Here is a 25,637-nt window from a genome sequence, read left to right as displayed (position 1 = left end):
CCGTTCTATTTTATGATCCATGTTTCAAATCCAAGGGCTGATTTGGTGTACACTCTTTTGTCCTCATTGTGCATATCGATGCAGGTGTATTTTAAGCTACATTTTCACACATTTGTCTTGCAGCAGACAGAACTTGGTTCCAAATATTTACTTACGAGCTTATTTATTAAATTGTGAATTTAATTGTTTTGGATAACTTTGTTATCCAACATTGTTGTTTTGGATAACTTCATTAGAGTCTAGACAGTCCTATGTAACTAAATTGCCTTCTCTGATCTGGTACAAATGGTGATGTAAAATTTAAAACAGCTATGTTTATTTCAGCTGAACTTGAAACACATGAAAAATATTGGTAAGCAGGCTCTGAACCCAAACTTCAGCTTAAAATGCTCTCAGTCTAAAAGAGAGTGATCTAAGGGAAACTTGATCTATTTTATGGCAGGGGGGTGGTGATAGTTTGTTGTGTTAATAAAAAGAAGGGTTCAGTCTTGGATTTCAAACTAAACATCCTATCTAGCAGTGCAAGGATTAAAATGGTCCATTCAGCTGCCCCACTATATCTTCCTAAAATAACTTTGGAAGTAATGATAATTCCCAAGTTCTTTGTCTTTCTTAAAGTTATCTACATCTCACTGTTAATCAATATTATGACTGTTGATATGGTGAACAATTTGACATGAAGACTTACAGAATTATTGTTCTTAAAGCCAAGTGGTGTGATGACCTGCATGACCTATCTAAATAGTTTAAACAAATAGATCTTCTAAAAGCATGCAAGTCACTTCAAGGGAATTCTATTCCTGTATACTTTTATTAGGGTTAGCAGATGGGCAGTACTCATTTCTGGCATTCATTGACAAGCCAGCAACCACTCCAGGTGGTTCTACAAAAATGATAATACCATGGCACTGCTCCCACTTTATTTTTATTCTCAGACTAGTCAGTCACCTGTTTCTATTCCCTTTATTTAAAGCCATCTGTTGGCTTTCTCACTGTCTGCCCAAGCTCTTTGGGTATTCACCATTCCAAAATCACCAAGGGATCTCCAGCAGAAGCTAGAGACAAGTCTTTGTTTGTGTACTTGGTATTTAGGAGTACTTGGAGATCTTGTTTTTTTATCTTTTCTCTCTAGGCCACTTCTGGGTTTAGGTATCTGTGACTCTTTGTGATGTAGTAATGCATGACTCCCAACTTCACTGATTGTACTTGTCTTATTATGGAACCATTACATTACTTCCCATTTTAGATGCAACAGTTCTCTTACCTTTTGTGTTAGAGAGGAAAAAAATAGGAAAAAAATTAGTTTTCCAGGTTTGCTTTCATGCTTTCACCTACTCATCACAAGACACCAGAAAATTCAAATTTTAATTAAAAATGATGAGCCAAAAATTTATGTAAAATATGTTTTTACAAGTTCACTTGACAGAGGGTTTATTTTTTTGGGGGGGGTGGTCGTGGCTCATCTCAGGAAGACCTCTTACTGTGAATGTCTTATGTCAATGTAACATCATAGAACTAATTGTTAGGACTGTCTGAAATTTCAGCAGATGTTTCACTTCAGAGGTGTTTCGGCCCATTTTGGCACCCAAAACACTGAATCCGAAATGAAGTGGAAGCCTCTAAAACTGAACGAAACTATCTGAAATGTTTTGGGTGTTTCAGAGCTGGGCTTGCAGGGAAAAAAACTAAGAAGAGGGAGGAAGAAGAGTGGGGGGGAAGGACTGCTCTGATATTGAAATCTGTAGGTGGCCAGCGTCTGCGATCTGTCCCTGAGGTCCCCTCCAATCCCAGTGCTCTGGGGGAGGGATGGCAGCCTGCTGTTATCCTGTGCACAGATTCGGGGGCCCATGCCCCTGAGGAGGAGTCCAGCACAACCCTCCCAGGGGGCGCAGTCCCCTGGATCTGCATGCAGGCTGACAGCTGGCTGCCACTGCTGGCTGGGGCCAGCACCTGAGTCTGCTTGGTGCAGCCTGCATTGAACACAGCCAGAGGAGCCATGGGAGAAGCTGGCTGGCCCCATCCCCCGCCTGGCCCAGCCTCCCAGCACTTAAAAAAAAGAGGTGGGGCTCTGGGGCCACGTGGCAGAGCCCTCTGCACAGCCCCTGCTCCCAAATCTTCCCTACCCAGCCCTGTCCCTGACGTCCCTGGCCCCAGCATCCCGGCACTTTAAAAAATAAAATTAAAAAAAAAAAAGTCCCATGCTCACCAGCTCTGGCAATGGTGTTCAGGGCCTCTGAGGGCTTGTGGCAGAGCCTCCCCATGCAGCGTGGGGCAGCGGAGGAGCTGCAGGGGAACCTGCAGCCACCTGCCTGTGCCTGCCTCTCCCTGGCCGATCTGAATCTCCGAAACAGCATCAAAACTCTAGAGCAGATTCAGTCGAATTGAACCAGAGCAGTGATCCAAAACACTGAAACAAATCACTGTCCTCTGAAAAGGCTGAATCCAAATTGAAATGAGACAGCTGTTTCGTACAGCCCTACTAATTGTGAAACGTCAGCTTACGCCTGTTTCTGAGTTGTGAACGTGAATCTTTCAACCGGGCCAAAAGTATCTTTTGCCAAAATTTTCCTCTTTGTGTTAAAATGCCTTGGCCTGGATTTCAGCCTCCATTGCCAGAGTCTAACAAATCTTTAAGTATATGCGATTTTTTTCAGTAGCTGAATTTGGGTATGGGAAAAGCAAAAGACACAACAGTAACACCAGGGCAACTTTCCTACCACATGGCAAGTGTCAACTATGGAGAATGGAGATCCTACAATGTCAGTGAATAGTGAGTGGTAAGAATTTTAACTTAGGCAAATGACACTTCTCTCAATCTTATTCTAGATCATAGAGACCTAATTCTCAGACATGGCTGAACTTTTAAAAAATTAAACACTAAAAATCATCCAGAAGAAAACATCCCCATGCTTGAAAATGGCAATGGGAGCTTCATAAGGCTGCAGGCGCTTTTAATTAGAGTGGCTCTCAGAGCCACTCTAATTAAAATACGCCCCCCCCCCCACCCCTGGAGCACAAAAAAAAAATTACTATAATGCAGAGTCCTCAATACTTGCTGAGCAATAGACAATGCATTTCAGGCTGAATGATTAAGTGTGGCAAAGATAAAAACAAAAAAGTCATATAACAGGAAATGTTAGATGGCTAAAGCAAAAATGGTGCTACTAGGTATACCCAGAATATTTGGGTTGGTGATGCTTGTTACGTAACTCTGAAAAGACCAACAGAATATGGTATTTAACAGTCAGTCATGTGTTTTGAATAAGGATTTCAATTTCTGGGCAGACTGAAAAAGCTGAAGCCACTATGCAATCGATATTGTTTGACAAAGTAGAACCCAGATTTTTCATATTGGGGTTGTATGCAGTCCACTTAACTTGCAGGAGGTTGCTATTTTAAGGTCCTGCCATTCAGCTGATGGCTGCAGCTATTACTTCAAAGGGTGCTACCTTTTTGAGCAGTTGAAAATCGTCAGTGATCCTCTGCCCTTGTTTGGAGAAGTAGTGCCCTTTTGAAGTGAAAGGTGTAGTAAGCAGCTGGAGCACTTCCGCAGTCCCCTGCGGTTGTTTATGGTGGCTCTGTATAGCCTCAGTTATTTTGTGAACCCCTTGTCTTTTCATGGTGCTAAGAAACCTAACCCTACAGAGAATCTGAGTTCTACTGCATATCATTTCTCCACTAAGGGTAAGATTGAAGTCAATGGAAAACTTATGCACTTCAACGCACTTTGGATTTATTCCCGAGTCCAGTTCTGCTCCTGACACCACTCCAAGAAAGATGTGGAGAGCAGCAAAAATGATTAGAGGCTTGGGAAACATTACTGATCCTGAAGGAACCTGGGTCAGGGCCGGGTCCAGGGAATGCACTGGTGCACCTGTACCCCTCTTTGATCCCTGGTCTACCCAAAGTTTAAAACCAAGTACTTGGCAGTGGTAGCAGCGTCTCTAGTCAAGCACTGCTGGGGGAATCAATTGACTTCATGGTTCATAATCTACCTGATCCCTTCTAAAATCATCATTCCACAGGTATTAATGACCCTCTCTTCTTTTTAATTGACTTGATTTTCCACTGATCAAGCTATCCTTGGTTCTACAATTTTGCTGTCTGTTGGCTGTTCCTGGTAATGAAGATCCTATTTCACAGCCCTGCAGATTGTTTTTTAATTCATTCCAATTAAGTTATATTTGTTTTTGCTTCAATCTTAAACTGAATAATACAACTGAATGCATTAGTTTAAACTGGAGAAAAATGTGTTGTTTTATATGTGAAGATGCACCTCACTGTCTTTACATCCTTACCTCCATTTTCAACCTAGATGTGCCCATGACTTCGGTTATTTAGTCTGGAAAAGAGAAGACTGAGGGGGGAAGCTAATAGCAGTCTTCAAATACCTGAAGGGTGATTATAGAGAGGATGGAGATAGACTTTTCTCTGTGGCCATAGGGGACAGGCCTGGGAGCAATGGCCTCAAGATGCAGCAGGGAAATTTAGGATGGAGATTAGGAGGAACTTTCTGACAGAGGGTGGTCAGGCATTGAAATAGGCTACCTAGAGGAGATGTAGAATCTCCATCCCTGGAAATTTTCAAGAGCAGGTTAGTTGGGGTTAGCTGGGATAGTTGGTAATTCAGCCTTAAGCTGGACTTGATGACCACATGAGTTCCCTTCCAGCCCTACTTTCCTTATCCCTTGTCCTTTCTCTTATGAATGAAAGACCCCGCCTTTTATCTCTCCCATTGGCCAAATGATCAGGCCTATGACTCTCTACTATCTTTTACAGTGCTTAGTTGCAGCTGATACCTCTATTCTTGGCAGCCCAAGGGTGGGTTCAACTGAATGTCTTCTCTTCATACGTGCCAGTGATGTTTGTTTCTGCTCCAATATTTTAAAAAATAACCATTATTGTTCCTGCAAAAATGGCTTAAGTAAATGTTGGAAGACATTTTAGGAAATAGAGTTCAGTTTTACATTTTTTTTGAACTGTAGTATAATGCCTACCCAGGGATTTATATTAATAGTAGATTACTGTAATCTGTTCAATCAGCAGTGGCTTGAGTCTACTGGGAACTGATGTGAACCTTAGCAAGCTGTCAGCAATCATGGCTATGGAGTAATCAGGTGTGAAATTTATAGATATTTACATTGGAGAAGGCTGTTACTGTAGGAGGGTTTTTTGGCAACTTTTCTGCAGATCAATTTGCCTTCTTCGATGATATATTTTATTTGTGTCTGTGAGCTCTTAATAACTTAGTTTCTCCACAAACTTATTCTGTTTGATGACTTTGCATTGCATGAGCAATTTCTGTAATATTTTGTGGAGCTTTAAATTGTGGTAAGCATACTTAAGTAGTGCCTGCAATGGTTTATCATTTGTGGTGCAAGAAGTATCAGTATAGTTGTCCTCAGCAGTGGCATTTTTTTCTAGTGCCAGTGCAAACAAATTACAGTTGAATACTAAAGAATTACAGTCCAGTCAACCACACATTAGTGCATCTTATGTTGTTAATCAAATAAATGATAAACAACTACTTTAAATATTCATCATCTACTTATTGTCTCCCATATTGAAACACATTTTAGTTTATGGTAGAGCAATTTTATTAACGAAGTACATTAAATGCTGTGTTTTGTTATACTGTGTTTTTAGTCATGCATATATGTGTGTATTAATAAAATCTTATTTATTAGTTGCTACTTATTTATCATTGATTCATATGATTTCAGTTGCATTGTAGCAACACTGAGCTGTTTTACTTTGGGTTTATCTACAGGCCATTTTTCTGGGAAGTTATTTGAGCAACCCTCTGTTTTCGTACCTGCTCAAAGCTGGTCCCAATTAGTGTGGCTGTTTGGTATTCTGCTCTATATACTGTATTCCTTTGTTTTCAGGAAGGATTTCCATACAGAGGAAAACTACATGTAGCCAAACTTGAATATTAATGTTTTGAACATACAGCTTCATATGAGCTCAGTTGTAAACGTGTGGATTGTTCCTTGTGTTAGTAGGGTGACTCAAGCAAATAGGTTAAAAGTCTCAGAAATGAAGCCTAAAGGACTTTGCATTTCGCTAGCTTATTGTACATTACATATCCTAAATATTCTTTCCTCCTCTCAAGCTATAGAAAAGTTAGGATTGAAATTTTGTGGTTTATCCCTATCTCTGTAATATGTTCAAACTGTAATTGTGACATAAATCTTTGAGAACTGAGATTTTTATTGAGATCTGAGTTTCGTAGCCTAGGACTACATATGAACTTAATCACCCAAGATTTCCTGACAATTCTGACCTGCATATATCAGTGATTCTCAATCAGTGTGCTCTCAGATGCTTTGAAGGTTGCTGCAGGATGCTGTGCAGTATTAGCACTGTTAAATGCACAAACACTTACAGTTGATGCACAAGATGAAGCCAGAGATTTCAAAGTGGAATCTATAATATCAAAAAGATGATAAGGCTGTAACAGATCAGCAAGTTCTTTGCAACAGAAGAATGTCTCCATTATTTTTCTGTGGGCAAAAAAATGCTTGAAAGCTAAGAGCTTGCAGCTTGTGATAATAATAACTATTTTTCTGAGTCTAATACAGAGTTTCTTGAATCTTAAAAAGTTGGGAATCATTGATCTGCAAAATGTGGAGTGAAGCAGTGATACCAAATGTGTGACATCAAATCTATTTATTTTTTTTATGTGGAGGTAAATTAGGTCACCTATCTCCAGTGGAATGGTTTTCTCCAAACACCAGAAAGGAGCTATCAGTGGAAAAGGGATCCCTTCCACTTCCAACTAGAGTAAAAAGTAAGATCCAGAATTGCTAGATCTATATAGTGCATATTTAGTGAATTGTTAACCGGACTGGAAATCTGATACGTTTGTGGTTAATGATGCATTTTCCTTTTATAGCAGTGAAAAAACCAAATGAGGATGATATAGCAGCATGGCCAAAGTGCAAATATTCAAAGCGTATATTAGTGAACATATTTGACAGTGTAAAGTGCAACGTGCATGATGAGGCAAATTTCAAAGAGAATGTTTATAAAGAAGCAGTATCTATTCTGAATTTTCTGTTGTGGCAAATTGTTATACATAGTTAGAGCTGTCTGCTTTACTGCCTTGCTCCTGTTTGATCATTTTTATGTGATGGGAGAAAATTGTCAGTTAAACCAATGCAACTACAAGACTAATTTGGCTCAGATGCCTGTTTTATGGCTTCTTTGCCTTTGTAAATGAGTGTGATATCAAAAATATGAAATCATTCAATTGATTTCAGCATGAAGTAAAAAACAGTCTCGGTGATTGTCAGAAAGAAAAATGAAAATAATTAAAAATATTGAAAAGGTTAAAAGGAATCTAGCTGTTAAAAGAATCACTAAGCTATTCCACATGGTGAAATTTCCCGTTAAGTATGTTTCTGACAATTTTTGGCAAAAGTGAACTTTTCCCAAGATTTTACCATGCCTCGAAAATATACATTTATATCCTGTTTGCTTTTGTAATTAACACTATAGTTAAAGTGGTGGTAAAACAATAAGGTAGATATAATTCCTTTGTTTTCCAAAAATAAGTATGTGCAATGCACATAAGAAAAGCTGATGAGGTGTAGGATATAAAGGGATCAGCAAGATAAACTTTACAGAAGTGCCTCATTTAACTGAGGGACAGTTATACTGGCTTAGTTATATCAATCAATGAGCTGTACACAGAGAAAGGGGAATGCTTTGATAAGTAGTAGAAATTGATAATGGCTTCTGATATTTATAGTGAAGGAGAAGTATATTTGCAGATTGCTTCTTGGCATTGCACCTTGCTAATTGTAGTTACAAGGGTAAATCCCACAATCTCCACCTGACATGGTAGTACCCATGTTTTTTCGCTATTGAGGGTGAAGCAGATGTAGAGGGCAAGAACAGGAGGCAGGCATCTTCTGTGTTTTGTGGAAACAGCATGTGGTATACTGCACAGGGGAAAATAGTACATGTGATCTGTTGATCAGTCTGTTGAAGACTAATTTGCTGCACCCTTGCAGAGGAGTTGAAGGCATGCTGAAAATCACTTGAATCCTAACGTCTGTTGTTGTTCCATAGTCCACAAAAGGACTATTCCATAGGTTCTCTCCAGAGAAGTCTGATCCTTGCTGATTTTAAGGGCGGAGATTGTGTGTTAAAGATAGAGCCTGTGGGCCTGATCTGGCCTGCAAAGCCCTATCTGGCTTGCTGTACAGCCTATGGGTCTTAGACCAAACCCGTTTGCTGCATATGGTACATACTAAGGGTGTGCGAAATGGGCTGTATTCAATTTGGATTTGGATTTGGCCCGAATTGGGGACAATGATTTGATTTGTTGACTTGGATCACTGTCCCCAATTCAATTAGGCCGAATCGAAATCTGAAGATTCGATGCTGATTCAGAGAATCAGCGATTCGGCCATACACACAGCTTTAAATATTTTTTCTACATACCTTGAGGTACCAGTGCAGCTCATGAACACTACAGTGCTGGGGCAGATGGAGCATCCCATAGGAGGGGGAGGCCCCGTGTGCTCAGCAGCAAACCTGGAGGCAGTCCTTCTGGTCCACTTCTGGGTCCACCACCTAGCATGCGGGGGGGCACCCCCACGCCCCCCATGATATGGCGATGGGCCTTAGGTGTCCCCCAGACCCAGGAGACACTACTCACTGATTCGGGGAGGGGGCACTCCCCGGTGGACCTGGAAATGGACTGGAAGTGCTTCTGGTCCACTTCTGGGTCTGCTGCCAAGCGTGCTGGGAAGCATCCCATGCTCCTGTGGGATGTTCTGTCTTCTCCATCATTGTAGCATTCATGAGCCGCCTGGTACTTTAAGGTACATACAAAAAACATTTAAAGCTGTGTCTAGAATCATTGAATCTTTCTGAATCTGTCCAAATTGATTTGGAGGGTTTCGATTTAATTCGGAGAGATTAAAGGGTATCCTGACTGAATCGGGCCAAATCTCCACTGAATTGAATTGGGGCCAAAGCTTTGCATCGCCCTAGTACATACCAGATTAGCCTTATGCACTGCACACAAAACATGGATCTAGCATGCCTTAGACTTTGACTATTTTTCCCTCTTCTATTGGACTAAGAGTTGGAAGGGATTTTAGACAAGCTTGGGGGCACAAGTGCTTTTCTTCAGATCTTGGAAAGAAGCAGGTACAGTCCAAGCTAAATGGCAGATATTTTTCCCAGAGATATCAAAAGATAGTAGAGTATTACAAAACATGTGGGTAGAGTTCCTTTGGCTATCAGCAGGAACATATCAGTCACCGTACTTCTGATTTCCTTCCCAACCCCCTGGTAGTCTTGATGTGTGATCAGGCTAATTAAAATATGCATCCTGGTATTTTCAAACCACGACTTATTTTTCAATTTTTTTGGAACTCAGCTTTACTCTGGTGATTGCAGCTGCTGACTGCTATAATTTGTTAATGCTTATTTAGTCTTTAGGGCCCTACTTCAATAAAGCATTTCGCTTTTGCAAAACACTAAGCATTCCAAAATAATCAGATTTAAAAAATAATAGGTGTTGGTTTGTTTTATTTGCCTTCTTGGTTTTTTTTTAACATTAAATGTTCGCATTTCTGGGCCTTTTTCCCTAACCAAGATGACTAGATGCTTCCTTAAAAAAAAGAAGGTGGGGCAAAAAATAACACCCCCAACATCCCATCCCCCATCCTGAAACTCTGATATCTTCTAACTTTGGGATCTAGGGCTTGAAGTAAAGCATCAATATAGTATTATGAGACTTTCAATAATGTCATGAGGGCTGGTGGCACAGGAAAGACATGCTGGGGAAGAAACTGAGAAGTATCAAGAAAAAACTGCCATTAGGTGAGTGCAGAACTACTTGGGGTAGTAATGTTCAGAGAATAAACAATAATCGCTCAATGTCAAGTTGGGAAGAAGTATCAAATGAGATTCCTCATGGGTCTCTCTTTTGTCTGCTACTATATATTAGCTTAATTGTGGAGAGTAGAATGGAGAGTGTAGTTATGAAATTTATGGATGACATGAAGCTAGATAGGGTGAGGTAGCTGAAACCTTTAAAAGCAAGGATTAGAATTTAAAATTACCCTGGTAAATTGCAAAGAAATGCTCTGTTAGATGATTTAATAAAGACAGAAAAGTGCTACACTTAAGAGGGAACAACCAAATGTATGAAAACAATGGGGAATTACTGATTAGGCTATGGAAAATACTGTATAGTGGCTCATGTTCACCTGGGTGTCATGATTGATTACAAGATTGGGCAGCATGGGAGTGGCAGGAACTGACCTCCCCTCCCCTCCAGGCAAACCCGGTCTGGGGCCAGGGAGGTAAGTTAAACGCTCCCTCTCCTGAATACAGAGATGCCCTGCCCTGATAAAAACTTACTGCTGGCTGTGACTGTGAACTAAAAATCCCAGAAGCACCTGGAAGCAGAAAGAGGAGGTGATGAGAAACCCTGCAGAGTCCTGGTTCTGTGAGTCTGGATTGCAAATCTTAGAAAATTTGGGGGCAGCAGGATGAGGAAGCGAACACAGCCCATGCTGGCTATGTGCCAGAGAGCCATGCCCCCCCAGCTTCTAGCCTGAGCCTCTGCAGGGATGAGGCTACATTTCCTTAATTAAAAGTGAATGTCTGTCCTGTTGTTTCTAGGTTAATCTGTGCAGTTTAGACTAACCTGCAAAGACTGAACTGATTCAGCCTCAGGTTTTTTGACTCTCTGTACTTAGCCCTGGAGTACTAGTTGCCACTTTGGGCATCATAATTTGAGAAGGATGTTGAAAGTATAGAGACCAGGGGAGAGAAAAAAAATGATTAGAGGTCTAGAAGACATGATATATGATGGGCATGTGGAAGAACCAGAATTAGTGAAGATTAAAGGGAGTTTGATAGTATTTGGTAGCATTTAATAACACAAGGGGTTGTAATAAAGATGGTTGCATTCAATTGTTCTCTGTTTCCCCAGGGGACAGGAGAAGCAATAAAGGTCTTAAATAGCAACAAAGGAGGTTAGATATTGAAAAACTTTCTAACTATGAGGATGGCTAAACTTTGGAATAGACTAGCTAGAGAAGTTGGGGAATCCCTGGAGGGTTTAAGTGCATGCTAGACAAGCATTTGTCTGGAATAATTTAGACATGGATAATTCTGTCCCAATCATGGGGTTGGACCAAATAACCTCCTGACTTAGTTTCTAGTTTTATATTTCTATGATTCTGTAGGTGCAGGCTCAAATATTTTCCTGAATTTTGAAGCAGTTAGGGCTGAGAGTGTGACCCTAACAAAAATAGGGAAGATAAAAGTTTATATTTCTGATTTCTTAGCTTTTTAAAAAAAACCTTTCAAAATGGGTAACAGTCCTTTAAAGCAAAACAAAACATTTTCCATTTTTCTCTTCATACCATAAAGAAGCAAACAGGACACAAATCCAACTGTAATTTGTTTAACCTTTGTATTTCACTTCATATCCAAATCATGCATATGTCAGCACCTTATGCAGCTCTGTAACTGTAGAGGGTACAGTATTTTTTCTGAAGCAGTTAGTGCAAGTTTATTGAATACATGCACAATACAGCTTCTTAAACATGTGTACTACAGTGGAAAAGATTGCTATTAAAGTTTATGATGTAAAGATAAAGTGGCCTGTATGGTTTTCAATTAACTTGAAGCATTAAAGCATTACAGCTTTTGTTCTAGCCACGTGAGAGATGAAAAATGAAGACCTGTTCATTAGATGTGGATATTATTTAAGGAAGAGAAATGACTGCATATTCTCTGAAATCATTGATTACTTGTAGATTTCTCATAGTTTCCAAAATGAAGAAAAGGGTAAGAATTAAGCTACAAGACTGGTAGTACATTAAACCAAAATAGGTCCCCTAACTTTGGAAGAATAGATCAAGTAATGCAATATTTACTCTGGTTATTTTGTATACGTGACATCTGTTTAAGAAAAAACAACTGAGCTTTACCCTGTAAATAATATGATGTAAAGATCATCACCAAGGAGGATGGTGATGGCCCCTGTCTTCCACCGGGTGTACGCCTCCATTTTGGCCCTCAGGCATTCTCAAATGCCTTTGCTGAGTCATGGGGGTTTCAGAGCACTCTTATTCCCCTTCTTTCTCTTAGGGACTGTCACACTCTGAGCCTGGAGGATCGTCCCCTTAAGGTACGACCATCCCTCATGGATTCCCATATCCTCTACTTTTTGGGCCCTCAGTGCCTCCCCCACTAATCTCTGAAGTTCGTTGAAGTTGGCCCTTCTGAAGTCAGGGGTTTTAGTCTTGGTATAAGCCCTCAACACCCTGCGCTGGATGGTGAATTCCAGTAGGTGTTGATCACTGTCACCCAGGTGGTCAAGGACCTGCACTCCCCTTACCAGGTCATCCCCAGTGGCCAAGACCAGGTCCAGTAAGGCATCTCCCGTAGTGGGGCAGTGCATCTCCTGGATAACATGGAGGTCCTGTATTTCAACTAGGAACCTACGCAAATGGTCAGACCTGACTGAGTGCTCCTCCCAGCAGATATCTGGGTAGTTTAGGTCCCCCATGACAATGACATCCCTAGACCCAACTGCCTCCATAAGCTGTGCTGAGAAATCCTGGTCCAGCTCAACCCCTTAGCAGGGTGGTCTATAGTAGATACACACCGTAAGACCCTTTCGCCTTTCCCCCATTGAAGTTTGACCCATAGTCAAACCTTCCTCTGCCCCAAAGCTAATTCTTGAAGATGTGAGTTGCTCCTTGATATAGAGGGTGACCCCCCCCACCTTTCCTCCCAGTCCTGTCCCTTGTATATAGTGTGTATCCCTGAATGCCCACTGCCCAGTTGTGGGTAGGATCCCACCAGGTTTCTGTGAGCCCCGCTAAGTCTGGATTCTTCCCTGCTATCAGAAGGCAAAGTTCCTCCTGATTGCCCCCCATACTACATGAGCCTGACTTCCTGCCTCTTGAGCTAAAGGGAAGTGTGCTTGAGCTAAAGAGAAATGTAATTTCCTTAAAGGGAATTTGATTAAAGCATGATGAGACTAATACAGGGGCAGGCAGTTATTTTGGCTGGAGGGCTGCATAACTAGTTTTGGTGAACTGTCAAGGGCTGCAAGGTAGCCCCACCCCTTGACAGGTGCCTCACCCACTGGTTGCAATCTTGGAATTGGAAGTCGAGCCCCCTAACTTTTGACTTTTGCCACCGGAAGTCCCTCCCCTTGCCCCCAGAAGTACCCCTTTTGGGAAGAGGGGTTGCTATCTGTGAACTGGAAAAAAACAAAGTATATACTAAAAATCAAACATTGACAATAATATATTTTAATTTTTATTTGAAAAATGTTTTTGTCCTGATTTGTGTGTGTTTCTGTGGTGTATATAGAGCATAATAGCTCAAAATGAAGTCTTACTCTTGTATATTGCGGGGGCTTGTAGATGGGTGGTTATGACGTGTGTGTGTGTAGATGAGTGTGTATGTAGGGTGTGGGGGTATATGTGGGTGGGTAGCTATAGGGGGTTTGTGAGAGACTGTGAGGTGTGTGCAGGGGGAGAGTGGCTGGGGCTGCGTGTGGGGGCGATGGATGTGGGATGTGTGTGGGGGCTGTGGGTGTATGTGTATGGGGGGGGTTGTGTGCATAGCAGTTGGCTGGGCTCCCTGCAGGGGCACACAGGTGTGTGTGTGTGTATGTGTGGGTTTGCATGGAGGGAGGGGTGTGGGGTTTGTGGAGGGGGAGAGTGTGGGTATGTGGGGGAGGATGTGGTTGTGGGGTTTGTGGTTAAGGTGGAGCGTGCCCTGTGTCTGTTCCAGATTCGCTCTACCCAGAGCAGATCAGCTGGAACCCGGACACAGCCCTGACTTGGCCCACTCTACCCTGTGCCTGTTTTGCATCACCCACCCATGGAACATCGTGCTGTCCGCTGGGCACACAGCAGGGTGGGGGCAGCTCCACAGCTGGACTTCCTTTCTAGACAGCCCAGGTGGTGGCAGCTCCTTCTGACTGCCACCACTGCTGGCCCCAGTCCCACAGTATTGGTGGGGAACCATGCTGCGAAGAGCCAATGCTGCTTCCCCTGTGGCTGTTTTGGGTTCACCCACCCAGGCTCAACAGTGGTGGTGTGGGACAAAAGCTGTTGCTTTGTTGCCAGGTTTTGCAGCTGGATAAATGTTAATGCCAGTTGTGAAAGCAGGTAAAGTGGACAAGAATGAGAGCTATCTAGTGAGTGGTGTGAAGGAGTGAAAATGAGCACAATTATATAGTGTGTGTGCGTGTGTAGTGAATAACGAGGAGGAAAAAAGAAATACGCAACACACATTAAATTAAAACATTGGAAAGAAATGATAAAACCGGAATAGTGTAAAAGTAGATGAGAATCTCAGATAATTTTTTTAAAAATCTAGACTAAAGCAGAAGCAGTAAAATATGCCTCTGAAAAAAATCATAAAATATAAGGGGGAAAGAACAAATCTAAAATGTAAAATAGAAAGTACATTTGGTTTTTTTTCCAGGCTGGCAGAAATAAATTAAGACACCTTTTATTCCCTTTTAAGCAATGTTGCTTTCTTTTATGCATATTCACACTTCATTACACTGTCTGATGCGACCTTGTATTTGATAGAGGGGGGCCACTAGCATAGTGAGATTTTTTTTTTTCCTTAGTGTGTCTTAGGACACATGTTCTATAGAACAGTTTTTTTATGACAATCTGTTGGCATATTCTGTAGGTGGCAGTGGAATTCATATGGATTTAAATAATTTAAATTAGGAAACCAAGTATAGTCATGAAAAAATGTAAAACATTGTGGCCAGCTGCTTGAATGAATGTGCAGTAAACCTATGAAATGACTACCATGGGTCAGGGATTTCTAGGGCTTTCTAGGAAAGTTGAATCCAGCTGTAATGAAAAATTATGACTTGATCTGTGTGTGTGCCTGAAGGCAGGACTGTAAAGCGAGAATTTAGCTGTTATTTCTTTACCTTCTTCTTGCGTCATCTCCAAGTTCAGTGTTACTACAGCTAGTCTTTGGTTGAGACAAATGAACAGAACTCTTTAAAAGGGCATTGTAAATACTGTGCCTGGTTTGCTGGTAGTTGCAGTTGCTGAGAGTTCAAAAACTCACTCCTACATGACCACAGTGCCACTGCTACGTTCTTGACTCGTGTGCAGCATTCATAGCCTGGTTCTGCTAGTTATTTTGTTTGTTCTCCATAATTTTTTTTACTAGGAAGAAGTTTTGTTAAAATATATTAAGAGTGTTACAAGTATAGAGATTCACAAGCTCACAGGGAATCCCTGCCCCTGTTATCAGGAAGAAAGTGGGGGGGTATAGGAGGCCTGAGGGCAAAGTGGCAGCAAGTAATAGCTGCCCAGGTAAACTGAGCCATGGGCGAGAAAAGGGCAGGCAGTTAATGGTGGAATTAACAGCATCTGGGCCCTAGGTACAAGAGACAGGGTCAGATTTAAGCATAGCCTTGGTGGGGGGTGAAGGGCAGTCTGCTGCAGGACAGAGTTCCCAGTAGACTGGAGTCAAGCCAGCCCAGGAGAGGTACCTGGAGACCCAGAGGGGTTTGGATCTTTGTTAGGACCAGTTAGGTCAGGGGGGTTTTTGTACAAGTTTAACTGGAGGACTGGATTGTGACTACAGGGGAGGAGGAGACCATGGGTGGGGTGCCTGGGAGGCGCTCCTCACTACTAGCAACAGGGAGTAGACCCCAGCTAAGGAGGCTGAGGCTGGCAGAGTGACACCAGAGCTCCAGGAGGGGCTGCAGCCAAGTCACGGCTGATGCTCAGGATCTGAGGTCTCAAAGAGTGGACCAAGGTGGAGGGTTTGGACAGAGAAAAAGAGGGCCAAGGCTGGGATGGCTGAAGGCCTGACAGGTGCTTTCTTGAAGGGTGGGTGGGCTAGCCTTGGCCTGCACTTACCTGGTCTGGCCAAGCACCAGGCTGGCCTGCCCGCTGGCTTTCACAGAGATGAGAGCTGTGCAGCAGATGGGAGCATGGCGGAGCAGAGGTCACTGCTCCACAGGCCTGTCTCTGACCTCCCCCAGACCCAAGATAAGCACAGCTAGTGGGCTGTCTGGTGAGGGGCTTCTGCTCCCTCCCGTCCTCCCTCCACTATCACAGAGACAGTGTTAGCTGGGGCTGAGAGCTCTGTGCAGTGCTGTGGAGGAGCACAGGATCAGGGGGAGTGAGACCCCCCACCCCAGCTGTGGGTGCTCGGGTCGGGGGGGGGGGGGCGGCAAGGGTCTCTGCTCCGCAGTGCACCGTGCTGCCCAGCTCAGTTGACAGCCCTGTGCAGCTCTCAGCCCCAGCTGAACTGGGCAGTGGTGTGGGGGGGGGGGGGGTGAGGGAGTGGAGGCTTCCACCATGTGGGCCCAGCCCCCTGAGACCTGAGCATGCACAACTGGGGAGGACCACCCCCTACCTGCTGCTAGGGGCAGAGGCTGCATTGGGAGGTATGCGGGTGTGCAGCCATGTTGAGAGGTATGTGGGAGTCTCTCGGCCAGTGCAGGCATCTGTGGGTTCCCCCTCCTCACCCCACACTGAAGGGCGAATGTGTATTCTGGTTGTTCCTGATCTAATATATGTAACTTAGAGAAACCCACATACCTGGGATCTATTCTGCCTCAGGCTTTTCAAATTTCTGTACCTAGCCTAGGTGTGGGTTGGACCTAACCACAACCGTATTTCCGGCCATTGAAGGAACCAGCAGGGCTGCTCCAGACCCTGGGGACCACCTCAGTAAACCAACGGATAACATTAAAATCATAGTAGGTGTGCGACTGGAGGTGAGATGGGCCCAGGAGAGAGCTGGCAAGTGGGTTGAACCCCAGGGACACCATGTGGTAGTGTAGCAGACCCACGAGATCTGTTACACTTATTCCTTGACAACCTTAAGCATTTGAAAGGCCATGTAATAGCTGGCATTGTTTGTTCCATTTTAACTATGGAATGGGGACATTTTTCTTCTTTTCATCCTGTGGAGTAGATTAACTGTACTGTTTTTGCATAGGCTTGCATTAAGAAGGCAGTATTGTTTCTGGAGGAAGCTGTGTCAAACAAAAGGTTGCATCTGGGATTACCACAGTAATGCAGCTATGTTTTCACAAGACAGTGGCTCTGCATCTGTTCCTATTGAATTCTATGGCAAACCTCCTTCTGAAAGCAAGATTGGAACTATTACCTAAATGTGTTATGTCATCAAGGCAACATGTGATATGGGGTTGCCTGAACAACTGAATACTTACCAGCTATATCATTTACAGTAACATTGCCAAATTTTTCTGTCAGATTAGCTTTCAACCCCAGTGGACAACACGGAACAAATTTACCATAATACCAACGTTCCCTCAATCTAATCAATGTGCCCTGGACATTGTAGTGCTGATTTACATCACGTGTGAATACAACATTCTAATGACTACATTTTGGTTATCAAATTTACTTAGGGATTCTTAGAATGCATCTCAGAATTTCATTTACAGACTGTCTGTGCTAACAGTCTCCCTAGTCATCATTAATTTGGCCTTCAATCCTTAGGCTTCAAGCAATAACAAGAGTTTTCTTCCACCGTTGTCTCCAGCTATATCTACTTATGTAAGCAGTCCAGTAACTTCTTTGCTTAGCAACTGATCACATTCCTTTGAGATTATACTATCCCTGTATTGTCCCTAAAAGAAAGAATATATCCAGATTGTCATTGTTTCTGGGTGAGGCATTTCTTGTAATCTATTTCCTAATAATCATGTATCAAAACCAGACTACAGAAGCCATAATCAGTAGGGGTGCACAAAGTGGGCAGTATTTGATTCAGATTTGGGTTCGGCCCAATTTGGGAGACAGTGATTCGATTAGCTGATTCAGATCACTGTCCTGATTTGATTCGGCTGAATCTGAAGATTCAATTCTGGTCCAGAGAATCAGTGATTCGGCCATAGACACAGCTTTAAATGTTTTTTCTATGTACCTTGAGGTACCAGGTGTGGCTCGTGAACGCTGAGATGGTGGGGCTTGGCAATTGGCTGTGGGGGGAATCCTGGGTGCCCTCCCAGACCCAGGAGGTACCAGTTACCAAGCTGGGGGGTGGGGAGGGTCCCCTGCACACTCTGTGGTGGACCCGGAAATGGACCAGAAATACTTTGATCCACTTCTGGGTCTGCCGCTGGGCATGCAGGGAACCCCCCCCACGCTCCTGTGGGACATTCGATCTGCCTCACCATCTCGGTGTTCATGAGCTGTGCCTGGTACCTTGAGGTACGTAGAAAAAAACTGCGTCTACGGCGGAATCATTGAATCTCTCCAATTAGAATTGGAGCTTCTGATTTGATTTGGAGAGATTAATGGGTCTCCTGATTCCATTCAGATTTGGAGATTTGGGTGCTGAATCCAGCCAAATCTCCTCTGAATCTAATCAGTGACTGAAGCTTCACGTAGCCCCAGTAATCAGGTGTAGAGCCTCAATGGCCAGCGTACAGAGTGTGTAGATATAAATGTAGTGCCCCTCTAGAAATCTCTGATATTCTGCTATTGTTTGTATCAAATAAGCACTCTTTTTCTTTTGAGTTAAAAGATACTTTGCATCAAGGCTTTGGACACAGATCCCAAAGAACTTTATTTCTAATTTATCCAAAACAATAGCTGAGATAAAGAGCTGACAGTAGCTTGCCCAAAGACATAAAACAAGTCATTGTGAGCGTTAGGAATAGGAACAGGAATAGGAATGGTCTTCTGATTCCCAACTCTATGGGCAAACCACTAGCTCATAGTTGTCCTTTGATGGGATTGGCTTAATTATTTCCAAAGGTATTTTTAATTAGAACAGTATGAATATGATGATACCATACCATGAATCTAGTTTATCAAGTGGTGGTCAGATCTTGACTCCAAAGTTGTGTTCAGGTTAAGTAGGTATTGAATAAAAGAGAGTGAGAGTTAAATTTAGAGGGTTGTACAGTACCCCGATGGAAATTGTTTTTCCTTTCCACTTATGTAAGTAGCACCAGCCCAGGTTAATTGAGAATGAGAACTCTATTCCAGAGTGTGAGATTTACAGAGCAGTTTGTTCTCCTGGGAGCACCTTGAATAGATTGACAGGGAAGCCAGTCACAGAAGCATTCCCACTGTAGTGTGCATGAAAAATAGTTTGTGGGAGGTACTCATTATTTCATCAAGGTGAAATTCAAGCACAGGTTCATTCTGGTCATGATAGAGAGCCTTTTCAGTGCTGGCAAGGACAGATTAGGACTGCTACCAGTGTGGGCTCATTTAAATCAGTCATTTTAAATCAGTATTGCCATCAGCGAATAAGAAACTTTAGTATGAATTACTTATTTTAATCTTGTTTTGTATTTGTAGATCTTGGTTATTTTTTTTCTAAAGACAACCTGTCTTTAGCTAAGTTGGTAACTATTAAAATGTATTTATTTACAAGTCAATATAGCCTTTACTCCAAATTTGCTGTCTTTTTGCTAAACGGGGATGGGGGGTTACATTATATACTTGTATGCGAAATTAGCATAGATTTATTTAGATTCTTAATTTTTAAATTTTCATATGATGTTAGAAAATGGTGAATAATACATATCTTGTTCACTGAACAAATTTTAATTTTTACTTGCTATTTGGTTTGGCTGCTTTTGGATAGAAATTAGAATTGAATTAAAAATGCTTAAAACCAGAAGCTCAATAAAATTTAAACCTTAAGTGTTCTGGATATATATGAAAAATAAACACCTTATTAAAAATGTTTTGCATTTTAAAACTAACCAATTTATTAAACACTATAAACGTGTGCAGTTAGTGAATTGAACAGATTGCTTCTGATCCACAAACCTTTTAAAATTTTAGAGCTAATAAGTTTCCTTTCTCACCTCATTTTTATTGATAGATTGGAAAAGTAAAACATACTTTCTTTGCAGGGCTTTTTGATTTTTCACTTGCCTAACAAGTTTTAATCTTTGAATGAACTTTTTAATTAACTCACCTATTTGAATAAATCGAAATGAATGATATATTTTCTCTGAATCTGCAAAACTTTATTGCTATAAACTCTGTTTTAGTAATTCCGTGAACTCTGATATCAGATGTTTCACCTAGCTCAGTCTGGGTCCGACTGTAACACTTTAGAAGAAACCATAATTTGTTTCAATATTATTTTCTTTCTTTAATTTTGAATGAGTGTATTATAGAATGTTTAGGCCTTAATATAAGCTGTAGGGACATGAATCATTTAACCATTCATCTTTTAACCGGTCAGGTCAGTGATAACCAGGGATCCTGGTTTTCTCTGATTAAAAATTGCAAATTCTCTGATTTAAAAACCCAAAATCCCTGATAAAAATTAAAGGCCCCCCCACAGTCTCAACATCCCTGCTGATGCCCCTCACAACAGCCCCCCAGACCCACAGACATGCAAACACAGACACTAGCACCCACCCCAGGAGGTAAGTGTGTGTGGGGGGAAGGGGTGGGGCAGGGTGGGGGAAAGGGAAAGTGCTGCGGGGGTAGATCAAGAATGGGGGGAGTGTGCCCCTGTGCCCACTCCCAGGAGCAGGGCCAGGGGGTGAGGGCAGGTGTGCCACTATGTGGGCCACACATGCCGGCCAGCCTGACAAGAGGTTTGCACACAGAGGCTGCCACTGCAACTCTGCCGCTGCACCCTGTGCTACCATCCCATGGCCACCTGCATGGCTTTGTGGGCAAGTGGCACAGGACGTGGCAGTGGCAGTGCGGTGGCAACCACCATGTGCGGGCCACATATGTGCCACCTGGCTGGGGGGTGAAATGGGGGTCTTGGATGTAGCAGCATGCCCTGCAACTGGTTGTATGGCTCCACGGAGTGGTGGGGCTTTGTGGGCAAGCACTGCCACTGCATAGCCATGCCCTTTGCCCCTGGATCCTAGAGGTAAGTGGGGCTTGGCTGTGGGGCAGGGCTGGAGAAGATGGTTAGGGGCTGAGAGAGTGGGGAGGTGCTGCCAGCCCCAGGTGGCACACCACAGCTGGGAGCAAGGCCAGGGGGTGAGGGCAGGGGTGCCCCTCTGCAGGGGGCTTTGCGGGCAAGCAGTGCAGGGCTCAGTGTGGTGGTGCCTGCCATGTGCAGGCTGCACGCATGCCGCCCAGCCATCTGCCCAGGGGAGGGGGAGAGAGAAGCTGGCATGTGGCCAGAGCATAGCTCCGTGGCCAGCTCTGCAGCCACAGTGAGGGATGGTGGTGCGGGGTGTAGGAGCTTGGGCTTGCATGCTGCGCTGCTGCTTACCTGGAGGTCCGTGATGGCGGTGATGGCCACTGTCTACAAATTGTCCCGTTGCCACCACAGAGCTGTGCCCGGAGCTGTGCAGCTGGCCGCCGGGTGGCAGTGTGCTAGTGGCCGGGCAGCACACAGCCATTCCCACCAAAACCCTGCACTGCGCCACTGCCACCAGCCACATAGCTCTGAGCATGGCTCCACAGCGGCAGCGGGAGGTTTTTTAGACAGCAGCAGTCACTGCTGGCAAAGGCGGCCACAGCCACTTACCTGTGAGGATGCCTGTGCCAGCGGTGACCACCGCTGTGTAGAAAACCTCCCGCTGCCACCGCGGAGCCAGGCCCAGAGCTGTGCAGCAGTGGCACAGCGGTGGCTGGGCAGCATGCAGGCATTCCCATCCCCACCACCACCCCGCGCTGCACCGCTGCCACTGGCTGCACAGGTCTGGGCATGGCTCTGCGGCAGCAGCGGGAGGTTTTGTATGCAGCAGCAGTCACCGCTGACACAGGCAGCTGCTGCCGCTTACCTGTGGGGTCACCTGTGCCAGTGGTGACCACCGCTGGGTACAAAACCTCCCACTGCCGCCACGGTGCCATGCATGGAGCTGTACGGCCAGTGGCGTGGCGTGGGGTGGTGGTGGGAATGGCTGTGTGCTGCCCGGCCACCACCACGCTGCCGCTGCCACTGCCACCATGGGAAATGGAAAACTCGGATCCCTGGTGATAACCAGTTCTAGCTTACAGGTTATCGTTTAGCTGCATGAGGCTGGGCATTCCAGGAGAGAAGTGGGGAAGGGAAACCGAGCAAGAACTGGAAGACAGCAGGGTGGGAGAGAGGAGTGAGGAAGGGGGGAAGGGTTGCCTGCTCCCTTCCTTGCAGCGTGCCAGTGGCTGCAGTGGGCTCGTAAAGCCTCTCGCTGGCTGATGCCTGCCTCTCCCCTCCCTTGTCCTTCCTGTGCTGCTACAGCTGGCCCTGGAAAGCTGCATGCTGGTGGCTGCCCTCCTGAGGTTCCTAGGCTGTGCTGTCTGCCTTGTGGGGCTGCTTTGGCCCCTGGCTCAACATGTTGGTTGGGACTGGTGTGTGCAGCCCCTCCTTCACATCTCCTCCCCGCCCCCCCCACTTCACAGTGCCATGAGCTGAAGTCCAGTGCTGCTGCACTCATCTTCATCCCTGCACCCAACTGTTTAATCATTTATCCTGTTGTAATTACAACAGATTAAACTAATATTTATTTAATCAATATTTACAACCCTAATAAGCTATCATAATTCCAAATGTCATTTTAAAATGCTTGTTTAAAAAAAGAAAAAATAATGTAAAGTAAACATTTAATTTTAATTCAAATAAATCCATCACGTTTTTCTTCACTGATCGTGACATTGTGTATATACTGGATTCTGCACAGCAAAGCAACGGATAGGAATGATCTTGCCTCAGGCAGGAGATTGGACTAGATGACCTATGGAGGTCCCTTCCAGCCCTGTCTTTATGAAAGATGGAATTGTTCATGTTTGTTTCTGATGTCTAACATGAACCCCTTGCACTTGAAAAATGAAGTGAATGTCTCCTGGAGAAGTAAGAACTATTGCTCCTGGTCTGATGAAACATTTAAGAGATTTACTGACAAAGTTAGTAATTTGTTGTACTTGGACTTTGACATGATACCATGTATGTAATATCACCAATACGTTTTGTTTTAATGCAGTTCTAACCTCCAGATTATTTAATAAGTAAAAATGCCCAGATGTCAGAAGGTTGTGCCGACAGTTGGAAGCATTGACTCTTTTCTTAAGTCATTGCATTGGGTAATGATTTAAAGTTCTCAGTATGTACTAGAAGGCAAGTATTTTTGTGGTTGATATCTTTTATTTGGCCAACTGCATGGTTGAGATAAAGTTAGAACAAGGTTTCAAATGTAGGGCATTCTTCAACAGGTCTGAGGAAAGAAGCAGGCATAGCAATGATTAACTTTACCCTACCATGCAGTTGGTTCAATGAAAGATACCATGCACAAAAATCCATACCTCTTGCATAATGCCTGGAGTATCACAGCTATATCACTCTAGCACTATCAATATATACCAAAACACGTTAAAATAAATTTGCCATTCTATACTGTGAAGTGACTTTAAAAAAGATCCTGCTTTCCTCTAGCTGTCTTTAGGTTTTCTTTTCAGTGACATTTCTTCTGCTCATACCTGTGATGGTTTCTGCCCAGGATGTATACGAGTAGTTCAAGAATAATGGAATGCAGTATGATCCTATGAGCCTAAGAGTCTAATCCAGATGTGTACAGTGTTTGAAAGACTAATATAATTAATACGATATAATTAATAATTAATTGTTACCAGCATGCATTGTGAAGAGGCTCAGGAATTAGCAGCCAAAAGGCTCTCACTGAGACTGTGACAAAATCTAAATTCTGTATATTAGCAAAATTAATGAGCAAATAAAATAAATATGTTTGCAGAAGACAAGAGTCAGAATTTATATCTGATTAGGTAATATTTCTGAGCTTGGAATCCATTTCATAGATCTAAAGAATATGATTGCTGCTTTTTATGTCAGTTTAAGCTTAATGAGTCTAGATCACCAGGAACACATTAAATAGCTCAGATACTGTATATAGATGAAGAAGGCTTTCAGCCTTTTGTTCTTTAATGATCTTACTCAGTTTTTAAAAAGGTAGGCATGTGGGCTGGGGGCAGACATTACACATCAACCAGTTTAAGTGATCAGAAACTGGTTTAAACCTGTAACAGAACAGGCATTCAGTGCACAGAAACTAGTTTCAAAATGGTCAAAACTGGTTTGAGATCAGGCTGGTTGAATGTAGTATCAGACTTAACTGATTTAGCTCACACTGGTTATGCAATGTCTATTGCAGACCCCTTCCTGGTTTAACTTAAACCAGAGCACCCCAGCATCCTGGCATGCTCTCTGGGCTGGGCTCTCTTCTCCAGCCCAGATGGGCTGGCCCCACCCCTCTGCTCCCCAGCCAGAGCAGGGACAGCCAGAGGTGGGGGTCTGGCCAGAGAGGGGTTTCATTCCCTCTTCCCTGTCCCCCCAATGGCAGGGACCTGCCGGGCACTCCTCTCTCGCTACTTCAGCAGCGGGCCAGCGTGTCGCTACTCAGTGCGGCAGGAGCGCCAGCTGGAGGTATGGGGAGACAGCCCTGCCGGGGCAAACAGGCTACCCCTCACTTCCTGTGCTGACTCCCCCTCCCCTTTCTGCCACTCCGGGAGGCGGCCATGGGGGAAGTAGGGGAGAGCTTCAGGCTCCCAGCTTGTGCCCCATTCAAGGAGCTCCAGCAGCAGCCTCCGGACTGAATCCTCCCACCTGGGTGCCTTCTGCCTTCCAAGGCATCCGGGAGCTGGAGCTGCATGTGCGGGACAGAAGCTTTCCATCCTGCCCACCCCAGCGGCATGGCACGGCCTGGCTATGGCAGCGGCAGCTGCAGACAAGGAGGCAGAACAGCGCCCTACCCTGCCCGGTCTGTAGCTGCTTATTAGACTGCAGCCCCAGATGCTGCACAGGGCAGGGGGTGTGGTGGTGGCTTGGGGCTCACCACCACCCCCGAGCTGGCCTGGGAAGCCCACTCCCCAGCCAGCCCTCGCTTGGAGGGGCCAGACGTCAGCTGGCCGGGCCCCTTGGCAGGGGCAGGGACCAGGGTTATTCTCCCTCCCTCTGGCGTCTGGTGGAGGGGACAGGAGGGGGCTTATTCTGCCACTTGATGGCGGTTGGAGCGGGTAGACCAAGCTGTGGTCCCCCGTGGATAGTGGGAGTATAGAATAACTCCCCTCCCTGCCTCCTCAGCAGGAAGCGGGGGGGTGCCCAGCAGATCTGGCTCAGGTCCCTGCTGGTGAGATAGGGAGTGGGAAATTAAACCCCTCTCTGGCCAGGTCAGCCAGGCCTCTGCCCCACAGTTTCCCTGCAGCAGAGGGCATGCTCTAGTGCCCCTAGCTCCTGGCCTGAGCAACTGTGTGCATGTACCTGCATGTCAGTGCAGTTACAACCCTGTTCAGCCTTGCCAGGTTAGACTAACCTGCAAAGGTTGAATCAATTCAGGCTCCGGCTTTTTGAATGTCTGTCCCTAGCTGAAGGGTTATAATAATGTGGCTGTGCAATGACCAAGTGCCCCCTCTCCCCCCATTTCCATCAGAAGCATTTCTCCATTCCTGAACCATATGGATTAGAAATTGAGATTTAGCAATTGCTGTTGAAGATGAATGTTGTTAGCAAATGGGTGAAAACTCCCCCTGTCGCCTTCCCTTCCGCCCTTCCCACTCTGACCCAAATTGGAAGCTCAACTTGCTTTTCAGTTCACAGTTTCACTTATTTTTGAGAGACTTTACTCCTCTCTGTGTCTGTCTTGTCTGTCTGCCTGTCTGTCTTGTCTGTCTACTTGT

The 25,637-nt window shown here is 44.3% G+C and overlaps 1 protein-coding gene across 3 annotated transcripts in view; it reads left to right on the top strand.

The window, feature by feature from the left end:
- The window catches only part of FARS2 (phenylalanyl-tRNA synthetase 2, mitochondrial), a 423,711-nt gene that overhangs the window by 37,856 nt on the left and 360,218 nt on the right, over positions 1-25,637 (top strand). Inside the window, exon 3 of one of the 3 annotated variants that reach the window (XM_090039339.1) lies at positions 6,692-6,793. The exons of the other annotated variants lie outside the window; for them this stretch is intronic. The gene's annotated coding sequence lies outside the window, so the exon portion shown is untranslated. The remainder of the gene's footprint in view (positions 1-6,691; positions 6,794-25,637) is intronic. 3 annotated transcript variants of the gene reach the window in all.

This window comes from Crocodylus siamensis, chromosome 3 (genome assembly GCF_052110815.1).
Source record: "Crocodylus siamensis isolate JL-2025a chromosome 3, ASM5211081v1, whole genome shotgun sequence".
Taxonomy (NCBI): Eukaryota; Metazoa; Chordata; order Crocodylia; family Crocodylidae; genus Crocodylus; species Crocodylus siamensis.
Note: the sequence above shows the minus strand (reverse complement) of the source record. Positions and strands in the feature narration are given on the sequence as shown.